The 16,188-nt window shown below is 53.2% G+C and overlaps 1 protein-coding gene across 1 annotated transcript in view; it reads left to right on the top strand.

Moving 5' to 3' along the window:
- LOC144826435 (transient receptor potential cation channel subfamily M member 7-like) overlaps positions 1 to 16,188 on the top strand; it is a 2,236,140-nt gene that overhangs the window by 478,915 nt on the left and 1,741,037 nt on the right. The gene's annotated exons all lie outside the window — the stretch shown is intronic.

Below are 16,188 nucleotides of genomic sequence, written 5' to 3'. Positions count from 1 at the left end.
AGCTCTCTTTAGAGCGTGGCCGCATTCCTAAATGGATCAATTCTTTTCTACAAATCCGTCAGCTGATCTGAACAGTGTGTCACGTAGCACTCTGCAGCCATTACAGAGACCACTGCGTGGGTGCAGTAGGAAATGCCAGGTTGTTTGAGGCCTCTTCCCTCACTGCCGCAGCTCATCCCTGGAGTGAGGCTCATTCTTAAGAGGGACAGAATCCAATATCAATCTGAGTACACTCCAGCGACAGGAACCCAGGTAAACACATTCTGAGGGCCTAAAGGGTCACAGAACTGACACTCCGGACTGTGCCTGCTCCTCCCTCTTGTGGAATAACATTCTGCCATTGGGGAAAGCAAATTGGAATTACATTAGCGCTGTGTGGACCATGACTTAACAGGTTATTTATACTGCTGTAATGATTGTCCTTAAAAACATATCCGCACTTTTTTGGTCCCATCAGCTCTAGAAATAATTGCTATGTGGAGACTGTATGCCTGAGCAAGCACCCCATGCCATTGCATTTTTCAGTGAAAAACCTCTTTGTCTCTCTAGATTGTATGGACACACCAACGTCCTTGATTTGCATTACACATTGCCTGTGCCCAGAGAATTCTGGAGTTTATCCACGCTCACCAGTATCAGTTTGGCAGTGAGTGTTGTCCCAGGTGAATCTCTGAGTATACTACCTAACTTCTCCCATTTCAGCAATGTGTTCCTCAATGAACTCCTCAATCACTCATAGTACTTGTAAAGCGCACTACTTAACTGTGAGGATCTCAAGGCGCTGAGGGGAGGGGTGCCGCTACTGCTTGAAGAGCCAGGTCTTGAGGAGTTTTCTGAAGGTGAGCAGGTCCTGTGTCTGCCGCAGCTGGGCCGGGAGGGTGTTCAAGGTCTTGGCGGCGAGGAAGTAGAAGGATCTGCCACCGGGAGTTGTTTATTGGATGCGGGGGACGGCGGCGAGGGTGAGGCTGGCGGAGCGGAGCTGGCGGGTGGGGGTGTAGAAGCTGAGTCTGCTGTTCATGTAGGCTGGTCCGGTGTTGTGGAGTGCTTTGTGTATGTGGGTGAGGAGCTTGAAGGTGATTCTTTTGTCGACAGAGAGCCAGTGCAGGTTTCGTAGGTGGGGGGTGATGTGGCTGCGACGAGGGATGTTGAGGATCAGGCGGGCATATGCGTTTTGGATGTGTTGCAGTCGTTGTAGGTGTTTGGCCAGGGTTCCTGCGTACAGTGCGTTGCCGTAGTCTAGAGTGCTGCTGACGAGGGCTTGGGTCACTGTTCTTCTGGTTTCGGACGGGATCCACTTGTAGATCCTGCGGAGCATGCGAAGGGTAGCAGGAGGAGGCGATGGCGTTGACCTGCTTCAACATGGAGAGGGAGGAGTCGAGGATGAATCCTAGGCTGCATGCGTGGTCTGTGGGTGACTGTATACAATAATAATAACTGTGGGTCTCAAGAAACTCAAAATTTCTGTGTTCAAAGTGTGTCTAGTCCACTACATGAAACGCTAGGACCCATCACTGCGTGGTATGGATACCCATCAGTTACGCTTTCTGGACCGCCCTCTTGGTCATCATTTGGGCCAATCTCACCAAGTGGTACGTCCACAACGTGCCATCAGTGCACACAACCATAGGTAACTGAAAAGCAGTGCATAAAGAATAATAAGTGATGTGAGTGATTAAAAATGAATAGTGGATGCAAAATTAACTTTAATAAGACGCAATCCACTTCCAAGATTAAAAAGACATAGAGTGCAAAATATCAGTAGTTTTAAACAAATATCTACTGCATGTATAGAGAGGTCGACATGTTTCTGCAGTTACTGATACTACTTGTATCACCTGCTTCTTCAGGACCAAAATTATATTTCGCTACTGCTTCAAAAATGTGCGTGTGTGCATAATTAAATTAATACAAATATTATGATATCGCCTGAATCGGCATTCTCAGTGCTCCTGTTTAGTAGAAGCTAGAGTTTGAGAAACCGGCGCCACTCCTCGCCTGGCCACAGCTCAGGATATGGGGGCACCGCTCTGTCTGTCGATACCCCAGTCTGGCATCTGTGCTGTACGGGGAGGCTGTGCCATTCCCAGTGTGGTCGGCCACCAGGAGTCATCCCAGGCAGAGGGGATGGGTCCGAGGATGAGGACCTCCGTCTTGTCCGAGTTGAGTTTCAGACGGCCGCTCTTCATCCATTCGGCGACAGCCTTCATTCCCTCGTGGAGGTTTGTTTTGGCGGTGTGCGGGTCATTGGTGAGGGAGAGGATGAGCTGGGTGTCGTCGGCGTAGGAGATGATGTTCAGGTCATGCTGGGGGGCTACTTGTGCGAGGGGGGCCATGTAGACGTTGAACAGGGTCGGGCTGAGGGATGAGCCCTGGGGTACGACCGCAGATGATGTTGGTGGCCTCAGATCGGAAGGGTGGAAGTCGGACTCTGTGTTCTGCCGGAGAGGAAGGATGTGGTCCAGTCCAGGGCCTTTTCCTGGATTCCGGCTTCTTGGAGGCGTGTCTTTAGTGTGCGGTGGCAGACCGCGTCGAAGGCGGCTGATAGGTCCAGGAGGATGAGGGCTGATGTTTTGTCGTTGTCTAGTTGGCCCCTGATGTCGTCTGTGGCGGTGATGAGTGCAGTTTCGGTGCTGTGGTTACGTCTGAATCCGGACTGGGACGGGTCTAAGATCAATCAATCAATCAAAGCATTTGTATAGCGCGCTACTCACCCGGAGGGTCTCAAGGCGCTTGGGGAGGGGGGGTCCGCTACTGCTCGAACAGCCAGGTCTTGAGCTGCTTCCTGAAGGCGAGGTGGTCCTGGGTCAGGCAGAGGTGGGTCGGGAGGGAGTTCCAGGTCTTGGCGGCGAGGTAGGAGAAGGACCTTCCCCCTGTGGTGACTCTTCGGATGCGGGGGACGGCGGCGAGGGCGTGGCCGGTCGATCGAAGCTGGCGTTTGGGAGCGTAGAAATTGAGGCGGCTGTTGAGGTATCCTGGTCCTTGGTTGTGCAGGGCTTTGTGTGCGTGGGTGAGGAGACGGAAGGTGATTCTCTTGTTGACCGGGAGCCAGTGCAGGTCTCGCAGGTGTCTGGAGAAGTGGTTGCGACGGGGGATGTCCAGGATGAGCCTTGCTGAGGCGTTCTGAATCCACTGGAGTCTCTTCTGGAGTTAGGCGGTGGTTCCGGCGTAGAGGGCGTTGCCGTAGTCCAGTCGGCTGGTGACGAGGGCCTGGGTGACCGTCTTCCTGGTCTCGGTGGGGATCCACCGGAACATCTTGCGTAGCATGCGTAGGATGTTGAAGCACGACGAGGAGACGGCGTTGACTTGTCTGGTCATGGAGAGGGATGAGTCCAGGATGAAGCCCAGGTTGCGTGCGTGGTCTGTTGGTTTGGGTGCGCTGCCCAGGGCGGGGGGCCACCAGGAGTCATCCCAGGCGGAGGGTGAGGATCCCAGGATGAGGACTTCCGTCTTGTCCGAGTTTAGTTTCAGGCGACTGTTCTTCATCCATTCGGCTACCTCCTTCATCCCTTCGTGTAGGTTGGCTCTGGCGGTGGCGGGGTCGTTGGTGAGGGAGAGGATCAGCTGGGTGTCGTCGGCGTAGGAGATGATGTTGAGGTTGTGCTGTCGTGCGATGGCTGCGAGGGGACTCATGTAGACGTTGAAGAGGGTTGGGCTGAGCGAGGAGCCTTGAGGGACGCCGCAGATGACTTCGGTGGCTTCTGATCTGAACGGGGGGAGGCGGACTCTCTGTGTCCTTCCGGCGAGGCGTGCCGTGTTTAGGGTGTTGAAGCTGTCATGGATGTCAGCAATCTTGCGATGGCAGAAGGTGGCCAGTGAGTCGCACAGATCTTGAGGGTGGGATGTTGTTGGTGTTGGCGCTGGGGTTGGAGAGTTCCTTCACTATGCTGAATAGCTCTTTGCTGCCATGTGCGTTGTTGTCCAGGCGGGCTTTGAAGGAGGATCTCTTGGCTGTTCTGTAGGTGATGCCTGCGGGTGGCGTCCTTGTGGGCTGCGTGGCTGTCCAGTGTGTAATCGTGGAGCCATTTCTTCTCCAGCTTCCGGCATGTACGTTTGGAGGTCTGGAGCTCTTCGGTGAACCAGGTGGCTTTCTTGCTGGTGTGGTTGTAGGAGGGTTTCTTGAGCGGGGCGAGGATGTTGGCGCAGTTGTCGATCCACTGTCTGAGGTTGCGGGCAGTGACGTCTAAGTCAGTGGGGTCGGTGGGTGGGTTCTGGGCGAGGGTGGAGGTCAGTTGGTCTTCGGTGACTTTGCTCCCGCAGTGGCGAGGCAGCCGTTTGGTGTGGTGGTGCGTGGTTGGTTTCTTGAAGGTGAAATGGATGCAGCAATGGTCAGTCCAGTGGAGTTCGGTGGTGTGGTTGAAGGCGACGTGGGAGCTTGTAGAGAAGACGGGGTCAAGTGTTTGGCCGGTGGCGTGTGTGGGTTCGGTGAGGAGTTGTTTGAGGCCAAAGTTGGCGAGGTTGTCGATCAGGGTGGCGGAGTTGGTGTCGGCGTTGTTCTCGAGGTGGAAGTTCAGGTCCCCGAGGAGGATGTAGTCGATGGAGGCGTGGGTGCTGGCGAGGTCGGCAATGGAGTCGCTGAACAGAGCCCAGGGTCCGGGGGGTTTGTAGACGAGTGTTTCTCTGAGGGTGGTGGTGGGGTCGGTGTGGATCCGGAAGTGTAGGTGTTCGGCGGTGTCGAGGGTGTCGTCAGCGTGGGTGTAGACCTTGAGGGTGGACTTGTGGACGATGGTTAAGCCTCCTCCAATTCCGTTGGTGCGATTCCTGCGGGTGACCTTGTAGCCGTCCGGGATTGCTATGGCGATGGCTTGTGTCGAGGAGTCTGTCCACCAGGTCTCAGTGAGGAAGGCAACGTCTGGGGAGGAGGTGTCGAGCAGGTCCCAGAGATCGACGTCTTGTTTGCGTGCGGAGCGGGTGTTGAGGAGTATGCACCAAAGGTGGTTGGGTCCGGTCCATGGGGGTTTGGCGTGGCGTTTGCCGGGTCCAGGGGTTCTGGCGCTGGGCACGGTCCAGGCGTGGACGGGCGCAGACGGGCTTGCCTTTGGCGCGGCTTCGGCGTGCCAGCGGCGCGGCCGCCATTTAAGGCGAGGAGGGAGGGAGGAGCAGCTGGGAGGCGGGAGCGGGGCGGCGGGAAAGACGAGGTACAGAGGACAAGAGGGAGGTGGGGGAACGAGATGGGCTGGGAATTAAGAAAAAGGCAAAATAAAAGCAAGTACAGGGAGGAAAAACACACAGTTCTACTACAGTCCAAAAGGCACAGCAGCGAGCAGAGGCAATCAGGGCACAGGAGGATCGAACTCGCGCTCGGAGCAGCGGCGGGCTAACCAACAGGTGGAGCCGTTCTGCAGTAGGGGGGCGACCGGGCCTGCAAGCAGGGTCAGGGGTCACTCCTACTGTCCAGCAGCGGCCGCCATTTAATGCGGGGAGTGAGAGAGGAGCAGCTGGGAGGCGGTAGCAGGTCGGCAAGGGGGCGGGCCGCAGGGGGCAGCTGCGGGAAAGACGGGGTACAGAGGACAAGAAGGGGGGGGGTGGAACTAGTTGGGCTGGAAATTAAGAAAAAGGCAAAATAACAGCAAGTACAGGGAGGAAAAACACACAGTTGTACTACAGTCCAAAAGGCACAGCGGCGAGCAAAGGCAATCAGGGCACAGGAAGATCGAACTCGTGCTCGGAGCAGGGGCGGGCTGACTAACAGGTGGAGCTGATAGGCAGTAGGGGGGCAACCTGCCCTGTAAGCTGGGACAGGGGTCACTCCTTGTATTCCATGCAGCATCTGGCCATGAAAGAAGCCCAGGTCTTTAAACCTCACTCAACTGTAATATCCCCAACTGGCTCATTCTGAATCTTAGACAAAGCTGTCCTAGTTGCATACAGTAGGAGACTCTCCTCACTGGCCACCTTCCCTCTTTAGATTATGGCATAATTGAAATGGTGTATGTTGGCCCCCTTACATCTTCACCTGAGCATTCCTCTTTGGACAACCCTCTGCCAACCATTTATCCATTCAAGGAAATGTGACAAGTTCACGCAAGATTTTACTACCTGTGTCGCATCAGCTGACTCCGTAGAGCCCCCCTCCGCCCCACCCCTCCTGCAGCCTGTCCTGCTCAGGCATACTCTACGATTAGCCCAAGGAATTCCATGGCATCATCCTCAAAGCGATCTAGACTTCCCAGTTGGCACATGAGACAAAGAATGGTGAGGTGGGTCTGAATGTCTTGCTGCTCCAAGACCTCCAGAGTGGAGTAGATGGTCATTGAGTTCAAATATTTCGGATGCATGCAAAACCCTAACATTAAAGACCCTAGAAGACCTTGTGGAAGATGCAGAGCTTGACCCTGATGAAACAATGTAAGATTCATATAGTTCCTAGAGGGTGCAGAAGGAACCAAGGCCAAGCAGTTTATTGAACATTGGCTTTGCAACAACATTCCTGCTGAAAATATTTTCCGCATGGTTGCTGGATGAGGGTTAACCTGCATCCAACTCCTTTTCTGAGTTATGACCAATTATTGTCAAAATACTGAACTTTCAGGACCACAATGATCTCTATGAACAAGCTTGCCCCTATCCTGGCAGATACTTTGGCAGACATATGTAATAACTCCTTAGCTACAGCTATCTTTCCTTGTAATTGGAAAGTATCACAAGTTAAACCTCTGCTGAAAAAGGCACTAGCAGACCCTACAGACGCGCTCCACTATAGACCTATTTCTCTTCTCCCATGTTGGTCCAAAATCATGGAAACAATAATAAATCGACACCTCTCTAATTATTTAGAAGAGAATAAGATACTGGACCACTCTTAGTCAGGTTTTTGTGCATCTCATAGCACGGAAGCCGCCTTGCTCGAAGCCACGGATACCATCAGGACGTCGCTCGATGGGGACTCTCCAGCTATGTTGGTGCTGCTGGACCTGTCAGCAGCTTTCGACACCATCTCACACAGTATTCTGCTGAACAGGCTGCGTGAGATTGGTGTCCGAGGCTTAGCCCTTAAATGGTTTCAGAGTTATCTCTCTGATAGAACCCAATCTCTCCAATTAGGGTCCCACCTGTCATTTCCAGCTGCAGTGGACAAGGAGGTACAGCAGGGCTCTATTTTGAGTCCCACATTATTTAATCTATATGTTGCCCCACTGTCCTCAATCATCAGGAACTGTGGTTTTGAAACCATATCTTACGCTGATGATACACAGCTGATTGTACACATAGAGATAGTGTAACAGGGATTCTGCGCAAACTCAGAACTGTGCACAGAGATTTAGGACATCAGTGAATTAGGGTGTGCCAAAACTCACCTTAGTACCCAAAATCCCCTACCAGACTAGCAATCAGTGTCACATTAGCTCTTCTTCCTATAGCAAAGAAACCAATGATTAGACAACCTAGAACATGCGACTTAGGACCATCTCAGGAATGGTGGGAAGTGAGAACACTCTTTTGTTATACGCTCATACTAGTCCACAACAGGAGTAAAATAGAGACACGGTAAGGTTAAAATGTTTATTTTAACGACGTGATCTCAAGCGCAGTATTTTAATCAACATCAGCATACATATGGATAATATAAATATGGACAGCATGGTTACAATTCCATAAAATACAAAAGGAGGAATCATGACCCTTGGGTAGGTCGCTTCCCCACCGCTGCAGCTCCGCCTGCTCCTGATCACTGTTCCTGATATCTGCCGTTTCTCACCTCAGCTCGGTGCCGATTTCCCTGCGCAATCGCTGCCCTTGACTGCCTGTACCCCTTACCTTCTGTGCACCCGTGTGCCTGCCCTCACCCCTTCTTTTTTCTGTACCCCGTATGAGTGGCTGCTAATTTACAATTTTTTCTCCTCCTGTTCCTTTTTCGCGAGCGTCACCGGGCTCGTTTTTCCCACCTCTGCCTCCTGTGCGGCCCCGCCCCCCTGCTTCCATTGGATCTCCTACCCTCCCGCCTCCCAGCTGACCCCTCCTACCCTCTTATGGCGGCGCGCCCGCTGCGACAAAGGTGCGCCAAAGGCAAGCCCGGACTGCGCCCAGCGCCAGAACCCCTGGCCCCCACCGCACCCAAAGCTCCCAACTGAGATACGACTCCGCCTCTCTCAAAGCCCTCAACACCGGACGAACAGCCACCTGCTACCAAGCCACCCCCAAGCGAACCCAGGGACCCTTCACCTGTCAAGCCTGCAAATACACATGCCTCCGAACCTGCAGACCACCCACCGGCCCTCGCAACAACAACAACCACCTCAAGTGCATCCTCCTCAACACACGATCCGTCCACAAACACGTCGTCGAACTATGGGATCTCCTGGACACCACAGCACCATAGCACCAGATGTCTCCTTCATCACGGAAACCTGGATGAACGCCTCCTCGGTCCCAGACATCGCCATAGCCATTCCCGACGGCTACAACATCGCCCGGAAGGACCGCGTCAACCAAACCGGAGGAGGAATGGCCATCATCTACAGGAACACTATCAACATCACGACCTCCACCGAAGACACACCCCTCACCGCCGAACACATTCACTTCCAGATTCACACCGACCCCAAAACCACCCTCAGAGGAACACTCATCTACAGACCCCCGGGCCCACGCGCACAATTCAGCTAAACCATCGCCGACTTGATCAGCCAACACGCCCTAGCCTCACCAGAATACATCCTCCTCGGGGACCTGAACTTCCACCTGGAGAAAAACGACAACACCACCACCACCCTGGCTTTGGGAGACGCTTGGAGGACATTACACCCTATGTTGAGGGATTACTCATTTTATTCCGGTATACACGACCTACACGTCCGGTTGGATGCGTTTCTGTGCTCTGCACCCGTACTCCCTGCCGTGTCGAACGCGGAGTACTTGGCCCGTACGTTATCTGACCATAACCCCCTGTTGATGTCCCTGAACTGGATGACTGAAATTTCACGAGTCCCGACCTGGCGACTGCGACCGGAGGCCCTGGATGACCTGCTGTTCAGGGAAACCTTGGGCGAGCGTTTGACCCGTTATTTTGAGGAAAACGGTGGAACCGCGTCCTCCAGGGCGACGGAGTGGGATGCCTTCAAGGTTGTGGTCCGGGGTCATTGCATGGGGGCGTCTGCAGGTGTCCGCAAGTCGCTCTTGGATGACCTCAAGCGAGCGGAAATTAGAACGTGAGCGCCCTAATCATCCAGAGCTTCAGGGAGCAGTTAGCAAGGCCAAGAAAGCAGTAGCGGTGGAGTTGGAACGATTGAGGAGTTTTGACCACAAGGTCTACTACATGACTAAGGCGCATGCAGAGGGTGATAAGGCGGGGACCATGCTTGCCTGGCTTACCAACCCGACTAGGTGTAGCCACCCGATCTTATTTTATTATTTTATTTATTTAAGAAATTTATAAAGCGCTCGGCTACCCCCAAGGGGGTGTCCCGGCGCTAACGACTGAATTTCAGAAAAGAAATAACAAAAACAGATCAATTAGGAGGAGAACAGCCACGTCTTAAGTTTGCGGCGAAAGACAGATTCAGTAGGGGCAAATCTTAAATCCAAGGGAAGTTCATTCCAGAGTCTGGCCGTCAGGACTCCGAATGCTCTTCCGCCCATCCTGGAGAGACGGAAACGTGGAACAACCAGGAGACGAAGGCTATTAGATCGAAGAGATCTGAATGAATGGGAGAGGACAATCCGTTTTTTCAAATAGTCAGGACCAAAATTATTCAGGGCTCGGAAAGCAAATGTTAAAATCTTGAAATGGATACGACGAGTAACAGGAAGCCAATGAAGTTTTTTACGATAAGATGCCACTGACTGACGATAAGAGATATTACCGATAAGTCTGGCCGCGGCATTCTGCACAATCTGCAGGCGTTCAATCTGGTACATAGGGGCGCCAGCGTAGAGACTGTTAGCGTAGTTCAAGTGAGAGGTGATTAACGCCTGGACCACAGTTCTACGAGCATTTAGAGGGAGGTAAGGAAAGATCTTTCTCATCATACCCAGTTTCGCAAAGCAAGCGGCGGTAGTTTTGTTAATGTGGGGGATACAGGAGAGGGTGTTATCAAACTGGAAGCCCAGGTTGCGGACTGTGGAGGCAGGAATAGGCGGGGGGTCAAGCGCAGTCGGCCACCAGAGGCTAGGGGAAATAGTAGTTCTCTGATTAAAGAACATTACCTCCGTCTTATCTATCAAGGAGGAAGGGGGCACTGTTTGCCATACCCAACCGGAGATCCTAGATCGGTTCCGAGCTTACTACGAAAGATTGTATGAGAGTGGATCAGAGGGCCGAGACGTTGAAGTTGATGCCTTTCTTGAGGGGTTGCAGTTGCCGCAGCTGGAGCAGGAACAGGCGGATGAATTGGGCGGAAACATCACACTGGGGGAAATAGGGAGCGCAGTGAAACAGATGGCGCGGAACAGGACTCCGGGCCTAGATGGTCTGCCGGTAGAGTTCTACAGTAGAAACCTGGAATTCCTAGCTCCGCAACTCCAAGCGGTGTATAATGAAGCAAAGTCAAGAGGGAGACTGCCTAAATCTATGAGTGAGGCTCTAATGATTCCGCTGTTGAAGCCTGGAAGGGAGAGCAGTCACTCATACTCATATCGCCCGTTGTCCATGCTGACGACGGATTATAAAATCCTGAGCAAAATATTGGCCAACCGGCTGCTGAGTCATATAACGGTGCTGATACACAAAGACCAGTCAGGATTCATTCCCACTCTGAATACTACCAACAACATCCGTCGGTTGATACGGCTACTCGGGGACCAGCTCTCTGAAGCATCTGCGCCCCTGGTGTTCTCTATTGATATTGAGAAAGCGTTCGACAGTCTGGAGTGGGGGTATCTCTACAGGGTGATGCGGCGTTTCAGGCTAGGGGACAATTTTATCGGCTGGACCAAAGTGCTGTATACAGCGGCCACAGCACGAGTTTGGGTAGGCTCTCTCGTCTCGGATCGGTATCAGATAGGCCGGGGAACCAGGCAGGGGTGCTCGCTGTCCCCTCTGCTGTTTGCATTGGCGATGGAACCCTTTGCGGCGGAGGCACGAGCGGGACGATACTACAGGGGCCTCGCTTATGCAGGTAGACCTCATGCCATTTCGTTGTACGCAGACGACCTTCTGTTTTTAGCGAATGCGGAGGAGGAATTGGCGGGAGCAAGGCGGCTCCTCTGACTTTTCGGGAAGTTATCGGGCCTGCAGGTTAACGGGGCCAAATCCTGTTTATTTCCGCTGCGCAGAGGGGAGGTGCAACCCGTCAACCTCCGGGCGCTCAAATGGGAACCTAACTGTTTACAGTATTTGGGTGGGTATATATACCACTCGGCAGCGGACATGCTGGACGGCAATGTGATCCGTTGCATTAATGCATTGAAGGGAAGTATGGCCTTTTAGGCCACTCTGCCGCTTTCGGTTACGGGTCGTATCTCCCTGCTAAAGATGATAGCGCTTCCGAGGCTGCTCTATTACTTCTGCACGTTGCCGATGTGGATACCGAGCTCCATATTCCGGCGGTTAAGATCACTGGTGATAGCATTTTTGTGGGGTACTGGTAGGCGTAGGATAGCGCTTGACACCTTATTACGACCTAAAGATGACGGGGGCATGGCAGTGCCAGACTTCGAATGTTACTACCTGGCGGCTCAATTGCAGTCCTTCACACAGGAGGTGGCACGGGTTTACCGGGGCCCGGAATCGGGCAGAGACGAGGGCACCCCGTGTCATGTGCTGGCGTATATTACCCTCCATCGAAAGCTTCTTGTCAGAGACTTAGCCATGGAGGAGCAGACGTTCCGCCTGTGCTGGAATCGTGCGTGCGGAGAGCGGGGCTTAGGCGCATGTACGCACCAGAGATTCCGCTGGGGATGGTGACGGCGCTACCTCACGGCGGGGACTGGTCGAGACTGCAGAGTTGGGAAGACGCTGGTCTACTGATGCTTGGTGACCTGTATGAGGATGGGGTGTTACTCCCATTCCAGACTCTGCAGGAACGGTTTGGCTTGTCTAGAGGGGACTACCTGCTGCATGCTGCTGTGACCGGGGCCATGCGGGGGCTCTGGGGAGAGGGGTTGCAGGAACCCGCCCCTTCTATGGCCTGTCAATATACGATGATGGCAGCCGGTACTTACAAGGCAGTGACCTGCCTTTATTCTCGGATGTTGCGGGAAACCCTGAAGCCACTCACCGCCTTGAAAAACAAATGGGAACTGGATCTCCAGTTGCAGATTCCGGACGCCACCTGGGCACAACTACTACGGCGAGCGAGAAAAAGCACGAGAAACGCCGGATTTCAACTAATACACTTCTACGTAATACATAGTGCGTACCTCACCCCGGGGAAACTGAGAAAAAACTTTGGAGTTGAACAAGCGGCTTGCCCTAGATGCAATACAGTAGAGGCAGATTTGGGACATATGCTGTGGGATTGCCCCCAACTGAGGGATTATTAGCAGGAGATCGGGGAGACACTGAATAACGCGACGGATAGGGAATTGCACTACACTAAGGCGGTGGGACTGCTGCACTGGTTCCCCCACACTCCCAAAAATAAGACAACGAGTAAGTTTATAGACATGGGATTGATACTGGCAAAGCGAGAAATCACTAGAAACTGGAAATCCAGGAGAGGGCCCACATATCTACGCTGGTATAATGAACGTCTGAAATGGGCGGTGTGCGAAAGCACCCTGCGGAACCAACTAGCCAGACGCACTGCAGACGAGAAGGCGTTAGAAAGGGCGACAGCATGGGAGTCCCTGGTACAGGCGCTCCGCGATGGCACGGGGGAGGAAGAGGGGGGGATCTATAGACCTCGAGACGGAGGATCCCACTGGCACACCGGGCACACACTCTTAGCGAATGATACATTCCTCCTTGCAGACACCGGGACATAGACGATTTTATAATCCGAGTATAGGCGCAGGTACGGGGGGGGGGAGAAAGAGGGAGGAGTTGGGGGTGTTGGGTAGGTTGGAAGTTGGGAGATGGGTGAAAATGTAAAGCAGACCGCTGCTATCCTCGCATACAGAATTAAAGAAATTGGGAGCGATTGAGTAAAATGAATATTATATTGACGCCGCCCGGCCTTCGGGATGTGGGCCTATTGGCTGTGTACATGACTTGCTCAATCAATCTCTCCATTTAATTGGTGTATTAATGATGTGCCCTAAACTGCAATGTGTATGTAAGATTTGGTACTGCAATAAAAACAATGTTATAAAAAAAAAACACCACCACCACCCTGCTCGCCAACCTCGGACTCAAGCAACTGGTAAGCGCAGGCCACACCCACGACCCCATCTTCTCCGCCAGCAACCAGGTCTCCTTCAGCCACTCCTCCGAACTGCACTGGACCGACCACAGATGCGTCCACTTCACCTTCGAAAGGGATACCCACCACCATCGCACCCAACAAACCCCCCGCAGATGCTGGAGCAAAATCACCACCGACCAGCTCCTCTCAACACTCAGCCAGAACCCACCAGCCAACAGCTCTGACGCCAACAATGCAGCCCACAACCTCACTCAGTGGCTCACCAACTGCGCCGACAACCTCGCACCTCTCAAAAAAAAAACTAGCGGGACCAGCAACAGGAAAACCCCATGGTTCACTGACGCCCTCAAAGTTTCCAAGAAATCCTGCTGAACCCTCGAAAAAAACCTGGCGCCAAGAACGAACCACAGAAAACATGACCGCCCTCAAGAGCGCCACCCGTGAGCACCACCAGCTGATCCGCGCCACCAAAAGGACATTATTCAAAGAACGAATAGACAACAACACCCACAACAGCAAGGAACGCTTCAACATCATCAAAAAGCTCTCCAACCCCAGCGCCAGCTCCAACGACATCACACCATCGCAAGAGCTCTGCAACTCCCTCGCCACGGTCTTCCACCGAAAGATCGCGGACCTACACGACAGCTTCCGACCCCAGGCCCCGCCTTCTACCAACGAACCAACAGCCCCCTCCACCACCATCAGCTCCTGGACCCCCATCAACTCTGAAGAGACCACAAGCATCATGAACACCATCCACTCCGGATCCCCCTCGGACCCCTGCCCCTACCACATCTTCAACAAAGCAGACACCATCATCGCACCCCATCTCCGGAACATCATTAACAGCTCATTCGCATCTGCCATCTTTCCCGAGAGCTGGAAACACGCAGAAATCAGCGCCCTCCTGAAAAAACCCACGGCAGACCCCAATGACCTGAAGAACTTCCGCCCCATCTCTCTTCTTCCCTTCCCGGCCAAGGTCATCGAGAAGACCGTCGACAAGCAGCTGACCACTTTCCTCGAGGCAAACAAATCGCTCGACCCGTCCCAGTCTGGATTCCGAGCCAACCACAGCACGGAAACCGCCCTCATAGCAGCCACTGACGACATCAGGACCTTGATGGACAACGGAGAAACAGCTGCCCTCATCCTCCTGGACCTCTCGGCAGCCTTAGACCTTAATCACATGCCTCCGCTCCACTCGAATCCTAGGAAAGGCCCTGGACTGGGTCATCTCGTTCCTCTCCGACAGAACCCAGAGAGTCCGCCTCCCTCCCTTCCACTCAGAAGCCACCGAGGTCATCTCCGGAGTACCCCAAGGATCCTCACTCAGCCCTACCCTCTTTAATATCTGCATGAGCCCCCTCGCCGCCATCGCACGCAAACACAACATCAACATCATCTCCTATGCCGACGACACCCAGCTCATACTCTCCCTCACCAAAGACCCTGCCACCGCCAAAATCAACCTACAGGAAGGAATTAAAGACGTCGCAGAATGGATGAGGCTCAGCCGCCTTTAGCTGAACTCAGACAAAACGGAGGTCCTCATCCTCGGACAGTCCCCCTCCGCCTGGGACGACTCCTGGTGGCCCACGGCGCTGGGCACCGCACCGACCCCCACGGACCACGCACGCAACTTGGGGTTCATCCTGGACTCCCACCTCACGATGACCAAGCAAGTCAACGCCGTCTCGTCATCATGCTTCAACACCCTTCGAATGCTACGTAAGATCTTCCAGTGGATCCCCACGGAAACCAGAAAGACTGTTACCCATGCCCTCGTCACTAGCCGACTGGACTACGGAAACACCCTTTACGCAGGAACCACCGCCAAGCTTCAGAAACTACTACAACGCATACAGAGCGCCTCCGCACGCCTCATCCTCAACATTCCTCGCCACAGCCACATATCCGCCCACCTGAAAAATCTGCACTGGCTACCCATCAACAAGAGGATCACCTTCAGGCTCCTCACCCACGCACACAAAGCTCTTCACGACATGGGCCCCGAATACCTCAACAGCCGCCTCTCGTTCTACACGCCCTCCCAACAACTCCGCTCCGCCAGCCTCACCCTCGCCACCGTCCCACGGATCCGCAGAACCACTGCCGGAGGAAGATCCTTCTCCTACCTGGCGGCCAAGGCATGGAACTCCCTCCCCACACACCTAAGAACTACCCAGAACCATCTCGCCTTCAGGAAACATCTCAAGACCTGGCTCTTCGAGCAGCAGTAGCACCCGCCCCCTCCCCCCCTTCAGCGCCTTGTGACCCTCACGGGTGAGTAGCACGCTCTATAAATGGACTGATTGATTGATTGATGTTACAATGATGATGCAAACAGGTGATAAAAAGCGCCTATTTAAAGCACCCTCCCTATCTAGGAACTATGTATTCTAAAACTATACAAGGTCTCTTGAGCTTTCTTATGGGGACCCCATTTACCTGTCCGCTCAGTAAGTGTAAATTACATAAGGACCGGTTAGTCTCTCTGCATGCCTGGAATCTTCCAAGTGTGTTAAATTCTGGCAAGTGTGCTATGATAAAGGCGGCAGAATCCTACTCTGCTTGCAGCTGCCAGATTGTTGTGTCTAGAATGTGTTACTCGGACACGCCGATAAACAGGCTCGCACGTTATGATAACCTTGGCGGCTTAGTACTCACTCTACAGACTGGGGACACGATGTATGTCTAGAGATGTCGAAAAACAAACCTTTTCTCATGTATAAACCTTCGTGAAAGCTAACTCGGCAAAAACAGCCAAGCAGTGTCGTGTGCAAAAGCAGCAAAAAGGAAAAATGGCGTTTAAACTTTGAATAAGCCATGCTAACTTAACATGCACACAGAAAGAGGCCCATAAACTATACTACAAGAGAGCCTACTGAAACAAAAGCAACGTTTTTGAGGTGTATGATTAACATAGCAGATTGGATGA

Source organism: Lissotriton helveticus, chromosome 3_2, assembly GCF_964261635.1.
Source record: "Lissotriton helveticus chromosome 3_2, aLisHel1.1, whole genome shotgun sequence".
Lineage (NCBI taxonomy): Eukaryota > Metazoa > Chordata > Amphibia > Caudata > Salamandridae > Lissotriton > Lissotriton helveticus.
The sequence above is the reverse complement of the archived record's forward strand: the minus strand, read 5'-3'. Positions and strand labels throughout refer to the sequence as shown.